Below are 13,819 nucleotides of genomic sequence, written 5' to 3'. Positions count from 1 at the left end.
TTAAACAGAAGTCAAGATCTAAATTCCATATTTTAATTGATTATTAAACTTTAACAGTTACATATTAAATATRAAGATGTCAAATATGAGAGATATATACTTAATTAATCATGGATTTTTACATTTACAGTTGTACCACCAATGACTAATCAGAAAAATAATTCAGATTAAGTTTTTTGTGGCCACGTCTAACATCTGTGTAATGTATTTTTTCAGTGACTTAGAATTAATTTACCTACATGGTAGTTGTTTTCTTGCTCCAAGATAGATTTATTCATACTAATTTATATTAATTCATACTCTCAGGAAAAGAGTAAGTGACCCTTTGCTTCCCATGCCAGTGGTCACCTGCAGGTAGGGAGCAGCAGCTATCTGCTCACTAAAAAAARCATCTTTTCATATCTCTGTCTCTCYSCCCACAGASAGACATSCCTAAACTTTGTATGAGTTGTTTTTCTGCATAAGAGGTTGCCAATACTATAAAAGGTTACACTTTTCATCTTTCTGAGATATTTTCAAAGTCAGTAAAGGAAAATCATGCACAAGAGTAAAGCTTTAGGATTTAATAAAATTTGTGGCAAATAAAGAACAGCCAATTATACAGAAGTATTATTCAGGCARCCCAGCAGTCATTTTCACATCTCTCTTAAGCAAGGATTAACAGCATATTGCCTGTGGTGAGATACAGCACCCCTTTTCTACTTGGAGTCTTCCMGCACTTGCTGCCCACAGGAATTCATACACTGTGGGTGTGCAGGGAAGAGCAAGAGCAGTGTCTGATAGCACCTGAAGACAACTCCTCCAATCAGAGGACATCCTCCAGCAGTGTATTTCTCACCCTGCCTTTGAGGGTGCTGTATTTAATAGCGTGGCTGTGACCTTCTCTGTCACCACATTTCAAACACTTGTGTTTCTAACAGGAAAATGTGAAACTTTAGTTAACTTCTTGTCTATAATTTTGTTATCTGATTCCTTTCAATTTTCAAAAAACAAAGAGAACTGATTATTGCTAGAGATTGTTGTTAAGGTGAAGGCTACCAGAACGTGAATTTTATTGCCAGAATTTTGGGGATGGAATGAGGCTGGGACACACACAAACACACAAGGGAGATGCACGTAGTCAGAGAACAAATGGGGGAAATCTCACGCTTTACTGAGGCTGGTGCTCCCTTTACTGCTTAAGMAATGCCCTTCCTGAGGATCACAGCTAAAGTCTCTCTCAGGTTTTGCCCTCAAACTGCATGAGAATTTTAGGCATAACTTTGACCTACCAGTGGTGAGTTGAGCTGCTCTACCTTTTATAGTTAAAGGAAATGAGAACATTTAAGGTAATGCCAGTAGAAGTTCTCACATAGAAAACGAAGTACTCTCAATGTTGATTTTAAATTTTTCGATGTATACTATACAGCTTTGTTTTCATGTTTTTGGAAAAAAAAAAACCCAAAAAACAAAACCTGTGCAATTATAAGAGTCAAAATATTGCACAAAATCTCAATCCAACCTTCCTTTTTATTTCCCAGAAAAAAAAAATCTGGCTAATTTCAGACATAATTTTGGTTGTGAAAAGCAGCTCAGAATTTGTAATAACTGCAATATACCTATTCAGACCAAAATTACAAACCTTAAAAATTCATTCATTTTTCCTAATACCTTTACTGTCAGTGTCTTGGCCAGAGCTTCAAGCAAAATTTCACAGTGGGGCTGAGGCAAGTGAAACAATAACACAGAAATACATGCAACATTGATGGGAATTCAGTAACACCCGTGCATCAAGACTTAATTTACATTCTCACAGCAAAAAATTGAGGTATCAMGAATATTGAAACCAACCAACAGCAGAGCATTTAACAGCACAGAGTAAATAMTATGTTGGAAAATGATGATATTCTGTATATTTTAAGGCTCCAGGTTTCTCATGTGTTAAACTAATCAATCCCACATGCACTATAAATGTCAGTTACTATATATGAAGTTTAATGTAAATTTTCCCWCTTGCAATAAGAAAACAATATTCTGTAAGCCTGGAGAAAAGACACCATAAAGTACTAAAATGTTTTCAACAGTCAAGCAGGAAAAACCTATCAACAAATGCAAGAATAATGATCATTTAAGTGTTACAAAAAGATTAGCAACAGTCCTGCTTTGCCATATGCATGTAGTTATTTTTACTGTATGTATTAACATTCATCACCTTGCAATTTCCCATGCATAATTATAATCAGGAAAGAAAGAAGATTATTTTTAAAATTTATGCAAATACCGAAGCATTTTGCAGCACAGTGTTTTTTCCTTAAAATTGCACAGCAATCTTTTGAAAAAATAACATAGCTTTAAATTGCTGCTACTGTATCTTCTGACGTCTTGTTTCAAAGAGTTCTTAGTTTTAGCCACATATGATGAACATTTAAACTAATGTTAATTTCTAAGCATAATTTCCAGTGATTTCTCTTTCTGTTTCTTCAGTAWTCCAAATAAAATCTGCGCAGGAAGATCTCAGAGGCTGCTGGTAAGTACAYTCCACTGTGGTGAGTCTCAAACTCATGTCTGATCCAGGCCAGGACTGTGACTCTCATTACATAACTTTCTAAATGAGGGTCCCAGTCCTTGAGCTKTGAGGTATCAGGAGGTTCCCTCCATCTCTTTCTGTCTGATCCTTACGATCAAAAGTTTCAGCTTAGACTTGAAAAACCTTTACCAACAAAAAAGTTACTGAAAAGAGCTTATTCTTAAAAAACAATTCAACTCAACCCAAACCAAAATCCCCAAATATCAATTCCAATCATTTATCAACATACTCWAATCAACACTTTAATCATGTATCAACACTCCCTCAAAAAAACCATCAAACCCCATTCATCCCCACTTAGGAGGACAATAAAGTAGACACATTAGTCACTCACATTGAATTTGTCAGGCTTTAAAGTAGCARATCAGACTGGCATCCACCTATCATTTTAAACAGGGACCAGATAGCCCAGTTATTTGGAATGTGGTACCAAAATCAAATTATGTACTTTGCTTTCAGAGTTGACCTGGGACCATTAAAAGCTTCAAAAATGCTGAAGTACTTCAACAAAATTAACATTATTGCTACTAAAACTTTTAATGAGTTAAAAAAMCAGCTCATTAAGTTTGGACTTGATCCCATGCCTTTCAGCAGGTTGGCTTAGGCTATAAATACCCATCGGGTTCAGTTCATCTTCTGAAAGGAAAATGTGGACTGTGGTTTTTCTGCATCTCACAAGAGGTGAGTGAATATCATCAAAGATTAGCCCCAAGAAGAATTTGCTGCTGAATTTTCCCTTAAGCATTCATTGAAATGATGATGTTTGTATGAGGAAAAAAAAGTACATCTAAGGCTATTTAACAGCTGTGGTTTTACCAGGATGTCCCACAGCAAAACTCACCAGGTGTTGTGGGGTGGGATGCTGGGACATATGATCTTTTTGTTCTTACAAGCTTCACAAAGTAACTATTATTGTCATAGACACAGCACTGGAATGAATGTGGCCTGGACCTGCAGAGCCTTTATTTTATTAATTATTCCTTCCTATTAGCGCTTAGTACTAGAATATCATATCCTGTCTTTAGAAATCAATTATTTTCATTCTTCTGAAACATTAAGGAACATAACCTACACATTGAAAAGACAAGCAAAATTCTAATGTTGAATAATGACAGTATTGTATAGACAAGGTGGTGTCCACTCCATTGTGTATAGCAGGTTTCTAATTTATTTATAAATTAAGTAGATAACCCTAAACTCTAGTATGGGACAGAGATAATCACTCCTGCCTGAAAAGTAGCGGGGCAGGACATAAAATCCTGAGATGAACTGAAAATCAAGAGGGGAAAGCAGAATGTGAGCTTACTTGATTTCTTCCTTTGCTTCAATGAGAGAGTCCTCTCCTCCATCTTCAGTTTTCTTGGAGCCAGCAGGCAGACCCAGAACTGTCGGCCCTGGAAGAAGGTGGAGTTCCCTGCTGTGAGAGCACCTCCAGAAAGCTCAAACAAGGATAAACTGAGGGTGAGGTCTTAGTCTATGCCCAAAAAGGAAGCCATTCAGCACCCCTTAAAAACTGCATAGGAATCTACATAAATAAAGAATGSTTCTTTTTCATCCAAATTCCTCACAATCACAGTCCCTACTCCTTATTGAACCTCCTGAGAATTTCTCCTGCTGCCCAGAGTAAATTACAACGATGAATTTGGGTTCCCTGCACAGAATTACTCTGTGAGGAGCTGCAAGGAGCTTTTCCTACGGGGATAACAGCCTGAGTGCCAGACAAAGGAGAACTGATTTTTGATTGAAGCTGAAATCTCTGACAGAAGATCATGGCAACYCAGGGTACACCTGATCTCTACTGCTTCTCACTGCTATCATTTTTCTCCTCTCAATATGACCCAAGCACATCAKACCTGTTGAAATGTTTTCTGACCTCTTGAAAGGTTTCCTCTGTGAGCAAGTCAAAGCACCCTCAGAGAGGGCTAAAGGGGAAAAAGATATTAACCTTCCATGGGTTAATAACTCATTTGTTATTGAAGCTCCTGAGAATTTTTGTTGTTCCCCCTGTGAACTGCCCAGAGTATATCAAATGGTCTTCCCCCAAAATGGCTGAGTGGGCAGGGTTGTTACAGAGGTGCTCCACTCTCAATAATTTTTGTGGTCCTCCTCTGTAGCCAAGATGTGTAATTTTAATCTCAATTATTTATATGTCTTTTTCTTCTTCCATTTGAAATATTGGCCACATAGATTAGATTAGATTAGATTAATTTTCTATTTTCTTCATAGTTTACCATTTGTATTTCCATCTTGACCACTAAGAGCATACTATCAAATGCAGAGAAGCTACAACTGCTCTCACATACTTGTTGGGAACCTCTTATCTTTTATTCCTACACTACAGTCTGGGAAATCATGACAAAAGTTCATACATTGCATAATGTGCAATGTTTAAGAGACATGAGATGTCTTGACATCTTGCTGTAGAGCAGAAATTGTCAGTATTTTCAAGCTATAAATCTCATTTGAGAGGAAAATATAAAGTGTTCAGAAGAGTAAGAGTTAAAAAAGGGAGTATTCCCACTGGCTCCCCTCTGGTGTCTACTTTCTTCTGTATTTCCTCAGTGTCCATCTTGTTCCCTGTAGATATCTCTGTGCTAATGGCTTTGGCAAATTATTTCTGTGTATGGTTATTTTTTCACATTGGTACTTTAATACTGTTCTAATAACTTACTGCTACTTCTGTGCAGAGACTTTCCAGGGTTAACTGAGAGCTGCCTCAGGAAGGGAATTGCTGGCATCACTTTAAGGAGGAGGCAATCATTACAAACTTGCTGAGTCAAATACATYGGATCCATTGCCTCCCTGCCTAACCAAGAAAGAACTAAGAAAAATTAACTTGGGAGATCATGCTGAGACAGACACTAACAAAAGAAAATTTCAAAGAGTTTTAAAAAATACTGGTCTATACAGTCAGCCTAAGGCCTGTCTGCACTCCTCAATTATCCAAACTGCTTTGGTGCTGGCTCTCAAACTGCCCAACAGAGGAACSAGTCTGAGCCCACCAAGAGATCAACTTAAATTCAAACCCTTGTGGTTAAGAAACTTGAGCCACAGGGTATGTARAACTGAAACAAGCCTAATGGGCTAAACCATGCCAAAAATACCTGCTTTCAAGTAGGAAGGGCAAAGTCTGTCCCCTATGCTTAAATCAGTCTGTGAAGAGGCATTTTGCAGTAGCATAGCTGCTACTGCAGCCATTTGTTAGGGCATTATCATAACACAGCATCTGCTCCTTTATATCCTTCTTTATAACTCTGACTTTCAGAGAGATGTTAGTGATTACCTCACATCTTTATTATATAAAAAGAGCTGTTTGCCAGTTCAGTGTTCAGAAAAAAAAAAGTTTTTGTCAGTTACTCATCAATTTGCTCATCTGTTTGTCCTATGCAACATGATGATTTCAAGTCTGCTGACACTGTTACCCAAGGGAGTATGATTCATGCAATAATTTCCCTTCCTTCCTGCCTATTTCTTTTAAATTTGCTGGAACTTTAATATATCCCATACATATTTTTTTCACCTTAAACTATTCTATCCCTACTAGCACTAGAGTAATTCATTTAACTTTTAAAACCTTATTTTCATATTTACATTGGAGTTTTATGAGTATTAGAAAAATACTTTCAATTAAGATGGCACACAATTTTGTTCTCGTGTCCTTAACATCCCATTCTTGCCAGGATGTCTATTTTCTTTTTCTCTTCTCTTGGAAAATGAACTCCTTCAAGACTAAAGATTAATATTCATAAAAATACATTTTTTAATAGATTCCATTATCACTAAGACTGTGAGAGAAAATTAGCAAGGCGGGCAGTTTCCCCTTYTTCTGCAGGGAGATCATTTAGCATTCTCCAGGATACAAGGTCAGCCAGAGACCTTTTGAAGTTGTGTTCTGATACTGCATCCTGCACTGATTAGGGCATGGCTTCTTGAAAGAAACCCATCAGGGCCTTTTGGTGGAGCAAGAGAGGACTTCCCATTCCCATGGCMAGGAAAAGGCAGTCAAGGAAGAGACCTTGCTGGCAGAGGTTTTACTTTGGTGAGCTCAAATCAGGTGAACRTGAAAATGCACAGTGAGGTATTGATCCTGGCAAAGCCAAGGGTGACRGATTTGTGTGCTAAAATGGTCATGGCTCATTTCTTCATGCTCAGATGAACTGAGCTGAGGGAAGCATTTTGACCTGCAAAGCACGCGCTAATCCAGAGAGCAGAGGAACAAGGAGTTGTCCTGTGGTCAATCTCCCTCTTCAGCAGARTGCTGGAGGTGGCATATGAAGTTTAGTGGCTTTTAACCCTTAGTACTGACGTATTTATTGTTTGCTTCCTATTTCTGAAAAAACAGTTTTTATTCTCCTGATTTGATGGGTTTAGAAGAATTTCCAGCTTACATGTGCAATATAATTTTGGTCCCTTTCACAAAAGCTCTTGTGGAAGATTTTTATGCAAGGAATATACCATATTACAGAGAAAGCTGGCAGGCTGTAAGAAACATTTATTTTTATTTCATTGCCCATTTCTAATTTCTTTCAGATAGCTATCTTCTCCTTTCCTTGTCCCAGAAGGCTTCTCTCTTATAACCACCACTTGCACAAAAACTTTCACCTTATCATGTTGCTTTTTGTTCATATGTATTTTTTCCTCTGCTTATTGGTTTGGTTTTCTTAACTTTTCCTTCCAAATATTAGATTTTTTTAAATTACTTTAAACAAACAAAATCTCGTTTAACTTCAATGCCTCATTTCCCCCAGATCTGTTTCTATACATGCCAGATTTGTTTCTGTAAAGGGGTTGCATTTCAAACCCCTTCCCATTTGCAGTGCACATGGTCTCCTACAGCAACAGTCTGTGAAGTTGCAATTGCCCTCCAAGGTCTCTTATGTCTCAATTACTGTGGTAGCCCTCAATTTGGCCTTTAAAATAGCATCTTCTAGACAGCTGAAACATGGATGGAAGGTCACTGTTATCACATCCATGGTTACCATGGAAGTTCACTGTTACCACAGCCATGCTCTTTCTTCTCTTTCTCATTGAACCCTACTTTTTTTGTGGTGCCAGCCCTTTTCTAGAGCTATTGTCACTCTTAGCCGATTTTGTGCCTCTAGAAAGCAGCTGAGCCACACCTGAATCGCCTGGAAGGAAGAGAAGGAAATGCTCTTATGCTTCTTCCCSCATGAGAGATTTGTTGTTTGGAGGCAACACCCTGCCTCAACCCATTAAAGAGAAAATTACTGCAAAGCTGTAATTTACACACAGACATTCTGAATGTACAGTGAAGCATTTGGAAAATCATGAGAAATTATGAAGTCATGATTAATTGTTTACCTTTTGATGAGGCCTCATGTTTTTCAAATTTAGGAACTGAGAATCATCTCACATTTGTGATACTAATTCCAGTAAAACTGCACATAACAGCATTGTAGGCATTCTCCTTCATCCCRCAGTCCTAAATCTACATCATCAGACCTTTTAACCAGTTGGAAGGTCCTGTACACAGTTAAACCCATGTAAACAGAGCTAATATGAGGCCTAAATTAAATTACAGTAGATGTCAGAATACGTTAAGATGACAAAATTAGTCTGTTTTCCAGTACTACATAGCAATGGAGCCCTCTAAGGGTTACAAAGCAAACTGATCATTTTCTAGCCAAGAGATAATATTGCCAGTTATGTATTTAATTGAAACAATTATGTATATTTTCCACTTGATCTTTTTTTTGATGATTTAATACAGCTATGTTACATCACGTTACTGGATTAAGTTTAAATAACGTGATCACTCTAAAAGGGCATCTTCTACAATAATTATCAAAGTTAATGATGTTGAATGATAATGATTGTTGCAAAYTGGATTTGAATTAATATGTCTTTACCTAATGAGCATACATACAAGAAAGCCAGAAGGTTTTAGTTTTGTTTAATCAAGTATGATATTCTGATGTTTTAACCTATAATTTGCTAGGTAAAATAAATAGTAGCAATAATAATAATAATAACAGAATACTGAATTTAATGCAATTAGCATACTTTCAGCATTTTCATTCAACATTTGGGTGAAGATTCAGCTAGAATTTTAGAAGAAAGTTGCTTTTATTTGAGAGGACAAGGTCTCAATTTTTCAATTGAAAGGCTTTTGGTGATATTTCTGAACTATAGCAGGAATTTGTCAATACTGATATATATTATACACAAGAATTAAAGAAGCAGTCAGCCAAAAAATGTGATAATAATATCCTTTCTTTCTGTAATTTTATCTTTCTTGGCATTCATATTTCTTGACCATGACAGAAGCACAACAAGTTGTCTTTACGTGCATTAATTTTACTTAATTTCACTTTATGAATACATTGACATGATTTGAAATTCGTACTACAAAAACAATCTGAAAGACTCCAATGTATTCATGCCACTTAAAAGTGTCAAGACTGTGCCTTTTTGGATGATTTCTATTAACATTGAAGTCTTGAAAGTCATAAATTGAAAACAGGTTGAGAGACTTGTGGTTGGTCAGGCTGGAGAAGAGAAGATTCTGGGAGACCTCAGAGCACCTTTCAGTACCTAAAAGGGACCTAAAAGAGACGTGGAGAGAGACTCTTAACAAGGGTCTGTAGTGACAGGACCAGGCAGAATGCCTTCAGACTGAGAGAGAGTAGGTTTACATGGGACTTTAGGAAAAAATTCTTCACTTTGAGGATGGTAAGACACTGGAACAGGTTTTCCAGAGAAGCTGTGGATGCCCCATCCCTTGGAAGTGTCCAAGGCCAGGCTGGATGGTGCTCTGAGTAACCTGGTCTAGTGGGTGGCATCCCTGCCCCTGAAAGTGGAGTTGGAATTAGGTGATCTTCAAGGACTCTTCCAAACAAAACATTTTATAATTCTACAAAATTCCAGTGGACTTGATGATCGTTGTGGGTCCCTTCCAATTCAGAATAATCTGTCAATCTGTGAGTTTCTTCAGAGCTTGCAGAAGAACTTGATTTTTCTTTTGACATAAATGTATAAATCAGTATCTTCAGTATGTTTCATTCAAATTAAGACTTGCCAAACTTTTTATAAACTTCATGCAAGTTAATGGTTTAGGGAACCACAGCTCACATAAACTATGTGTTCTGTACTTTTTGAAGTTATTTTTGTTAAGTATCAAAGTTACTGGCAAATCCATTTCTAAAGGACCTCTATTTAACATTTTGGAATATTTTTACTTCTACTTCAACGAGAATTACATGGAAATCACACACCATTATATTTGTCATTGTTTGCTCACATGTAAATCYAGTCAGCTAATTTTGCATTCTATATTTGGTTTTCCTACAACATGGAGGAAGCAGAAAACTTGTATAACATACACTATTTACTAATCTATTTGAATTTTTGATGGTAAATATCAATAAAGGAATTTTCTGGAAAGAAATCAGTCTCATAAGCCATTTTTGTAAATTAGCTCTTTTTAATCAGAGGGATGTATCCCACTTTTTAGTAATTACTGTAGAATTAATCATCTAATTAAGGACTTAGGGATATTGAAACAACAAAAAAGATAAAGTTGGACTGTTTGAGTTGATTCTGAGATTTAAAAAACCAGACTGCAATTACTTACAAAACTCTCACTATCAATTAATGTACAAATACAACACCTTTAAGTAAAGCCATTAAATCTGCTTCTAAGCCCTTTTTGAACAATGCTGGAATGGATGTGGATGGAATGTATTTGAACAACCAAAAAGCTTACAGTTCCTTAGATTCTGCTAGACAACATTTTGCAATAAAGAGCCAAAAGCTTCCATGTTATTTGTTTAGAACAACAGTTTCCTGATTTTTGTGCTGCTTCTGCTTGAGTACAGACCTTTCAAATAACATTCTTTCCAGGATGGCTGTAGGAAGCTGATTACTCTCACTAATCCCTAAATCAAGGTAAAGWGTATTTTATCAGGGACATTACTCTTACATTTACAGACCTAAATGGCTCATGTCTTGTAGATCCTACCATATTAAAACCCTTCCAAGCTTAGTGTTCTTTAAGATCAAGGTGTATTGGTCCTAATTATATGAAAAATTAACATCCTCCTCCACTGATTGAAACTACTCAGGTGTGTTTATTACACAATTCTAATACTGACAGATGAGTGTGATTTCAGTGAAGGGTCCTACCCCAGAAGCCTCTTTGAACTGAATCTCATTTTGCCTCCCCCTGGGTCACTATGCAAACTCTTYTTGCTGGAACAGAAGGGAACAAAGGTACACAAGATTGCATTTCTTTGATTCAGGGCTGGATTAACAAGTCTATTATAAATGACACTTGGAACTTGTCCATTTTAAGGCATGTGCCTTGTTTCAATCAGTTCTGCTGAATGCCTTGTTAATTATTACAACATTTTTCAGATGAAAGAGGCAACATATTTGATCCTCTYCTGTTGGTTTCAACTGATTCTAACTTTAGACAGTGCCAAAGAAAACAGTACCACGATTTCAGTGGGACCTCTTAAAATCAGTGCTTGTAGCAGTGTAACATATTGCCAGTCACAGCTCCTTTCCTGGCTTCACTCTGCCTCTAAAACTATATGAGAAAAATTCCTACAATTCATATGAAAAAATAAACAYAAATATAGGAAACATAGAGACCTTCCTTTTGAATCCTCTGATATATTTTCTGTTCAGTRCAGCACTGTTCTGGTATTAGAGAAAAACAGTGGTGTGTGTATGGCCACAGTTTGGAGGAACTGGTTAGAAGAAGACAGATTACACAACAGAGGTCCTCAAAACACATCAGTTTTGATTTATGAGGCTGGCATTTCTGGAGCACGTTGCATTATAGTTGCCTAATCTTTCAAGAGTTGTTATATGAATGTGAATGCATGTAATTTATGGGAAGTGGGACAAAGTCCATTCAAACTGTAAGTCTATATTCTCCAAGTGGTGTATGTGGAAAATAGAACTTGGATGATATTCCAGAGGTAAATAAAACCAGGCTCAAAACCACTACACAAAGGAGAAGATCGATTGGAGAACACTACATATAGACCTTCTCAAATGAAGTCTTCAAGCCTCTGAACACTCCAAAGCACTGCCTGCCAGGTGGCAGAGAAAGCCTGAAATGATTTCTGAGAACTTCAGTCATGACTGTAAGTGACTGGCAGCTGTCATGGGACAGACATGGTAACACTGCATTAGGCAAGGGTAACAAAGAAGTAGAGGACATGCATAAACTCGGTCAGTTCCTGAACTAGGCTGCTTCAGTAAACTTTCCTGCATATTGCTCACACAATAACGTAATTATTTTTCAYTGTTATATTTCTTTCTAATTGGTTGAAGGTAGCATCCTTCTCATGAAATTGAGGTATGAGTGAGGAGGGCATTTATTCCCTTGCTGCATTAAGAAATTTTAGAACACACATATATTTCCTGCATATATCCTACATATACCTACTTCATCACTGCTGCCTTTTAATGTAAAAAGCAAGAGTGTAACACTTGAAAGTGGCTCATGATGTATCTTGGAGCTCAGGGAACAGTTTATGCTTTCAGAGGCTACAGTCCAAGGCTTTCTGGTCATTCCAAAACACTGCAGAATTTATGAAGCTATGGTGAAAAGCTCTASAGAACCGTCTCAAAAGCAAGGCTTTGAGTCAGCTTTTGCGTGTGAGACAGTGACATCCAGTGGTGAGTTTGGTTACTCGCAGTGATCTCTTTCCCTAACGGACAGAGAAACATCAGGACTTGTATTTAGTTTAAACACATTAATATATATAAAATATATTAAAAATATTAAAAACTATTTTCATTAGAGAAATATAAACAGTATTTTTGTTCCCTAAACAAAACTGCCATACTTTGATRCATTAATTATAAAAATGGTGTGCTCACCTGAATTGAAAATTACAGAATCATACAATGGATCACACTGGAAGGGACCACAGCGAGTCACCTCGTCCAACCTCCTTGCTCAAACAGGGTTATTCTAGAGCACATTCTACAGGATTGCATCCAGAAGGTTTAATCAAGCTTACAATAAAAGTAAATGATTAGCTGTATTTGAAGAAATAGAACATTTCCTACGATACATTTGTACTCTTTTGTCTCATTCACACAAAAAACTACTAAGCCTCTTTTTCCTGAAAATCTCAGTTCCTATAAAAATGGAGTTCAAGATCTGAGCTTATGATTCTCAATACCCACAAAACAATTCTTTGTAAACTCTTCCTCCATTTAGGATTCACAGCCACAACAGCTATGAATTTAGCTTTTTTAAAGCAGATCCTTCCTTTCAAGATCTAGCTGTTGAAAAATACTAGGCTTTCCTTCAAAGTTCTTTGTTTAGAATACACTCAAGGATGTASAATACCTCAGTTTACTGTCCTTCTGTGCTTTTCAGAGATGGGCGGGGWTTTTTATTGGAGATGGGAGATGTACGTACCTACTAAGGAAGGAAACACTGTTGAGGAAGTAACATTTAAAATCCCTTATTGCATCTGTTCTATTTTGTCTAGAATCATGAGATTCATTGGACTAAAGAGGTGAAAATACATTCCATGCTAAGAATATCATATTTCAGTGGATATAGAAAACGGGAGCACTTTAGATTCTCATTTCTGGATACTCATCTCAGTTATTTTCATAGGAAACAAAGGCCAACCTCAAACTAAACCAAGTTTCCCAGTTTATTTTTGATAATCTGTCTTTTCATAGATTCTATTTATTTCACAGTGCAACAGAACTACTTTCTACTATGATGAAGTTGCCAGGTTAATATTACTTTGTCCCTTGTAMATTTTTCCATGCAAGCTGCTACCATGTGCTGTCATGGAAAGATACAGTAAGGCAGGCTGAGGATTTGAGCCACTGCCTGCAAAATACACAGACCAGCAACAAATCACCTCTGTCTCATCTCACTCTCCAAAGGATCCAGCTGAGCAGCTACCAGCTTTGCTGTATGCACACTCGAAAATGAAACAAACAGGCTCTTTTGCAAGCAACCTAAATTCAGGTTTCCCAACTAAAAGGGATTTCATCAGTCTTAAGTATTTGGCTCTCCTTCACTTACACATACAAATTCTAAGCAGGAAAAAACAGTCTCTAAATTCATGATCTAATTATTTTTGTTTATCAGCAAGTTGGCCCATACTTAATGTTATTGCACTACCACTTCATAAATCCAGATTTATGATTAAAAAAGTCACGCTTCACTTACTGAGGGTTACTCTTACGGTTTAAGACACGTACTTTAAAAAAAAAAAAAAAAACAAAAAAAAAACCAACAAA

Source organism: Malurus melanocephalus, unplaced genomic scaffold (genome assembly GCF_030028575.1).
Source record: "Malurus melanocephalus ecotype Western Australia unplaced genomic scaffold, MMel_1.1 scaffold_6, whole genome shotgun sequence".
NCBI classification, from domain to species: Eukaryota; Metazoa; Chordata; class Aves; order Passeriformes; family Maluridae; genus Malurus; species Malurus melanocephalus.
The sequence above is the reverse complement of the archived record's forward strand: the minus strand, read 5'-3'. Positions refer to the sequence as shown.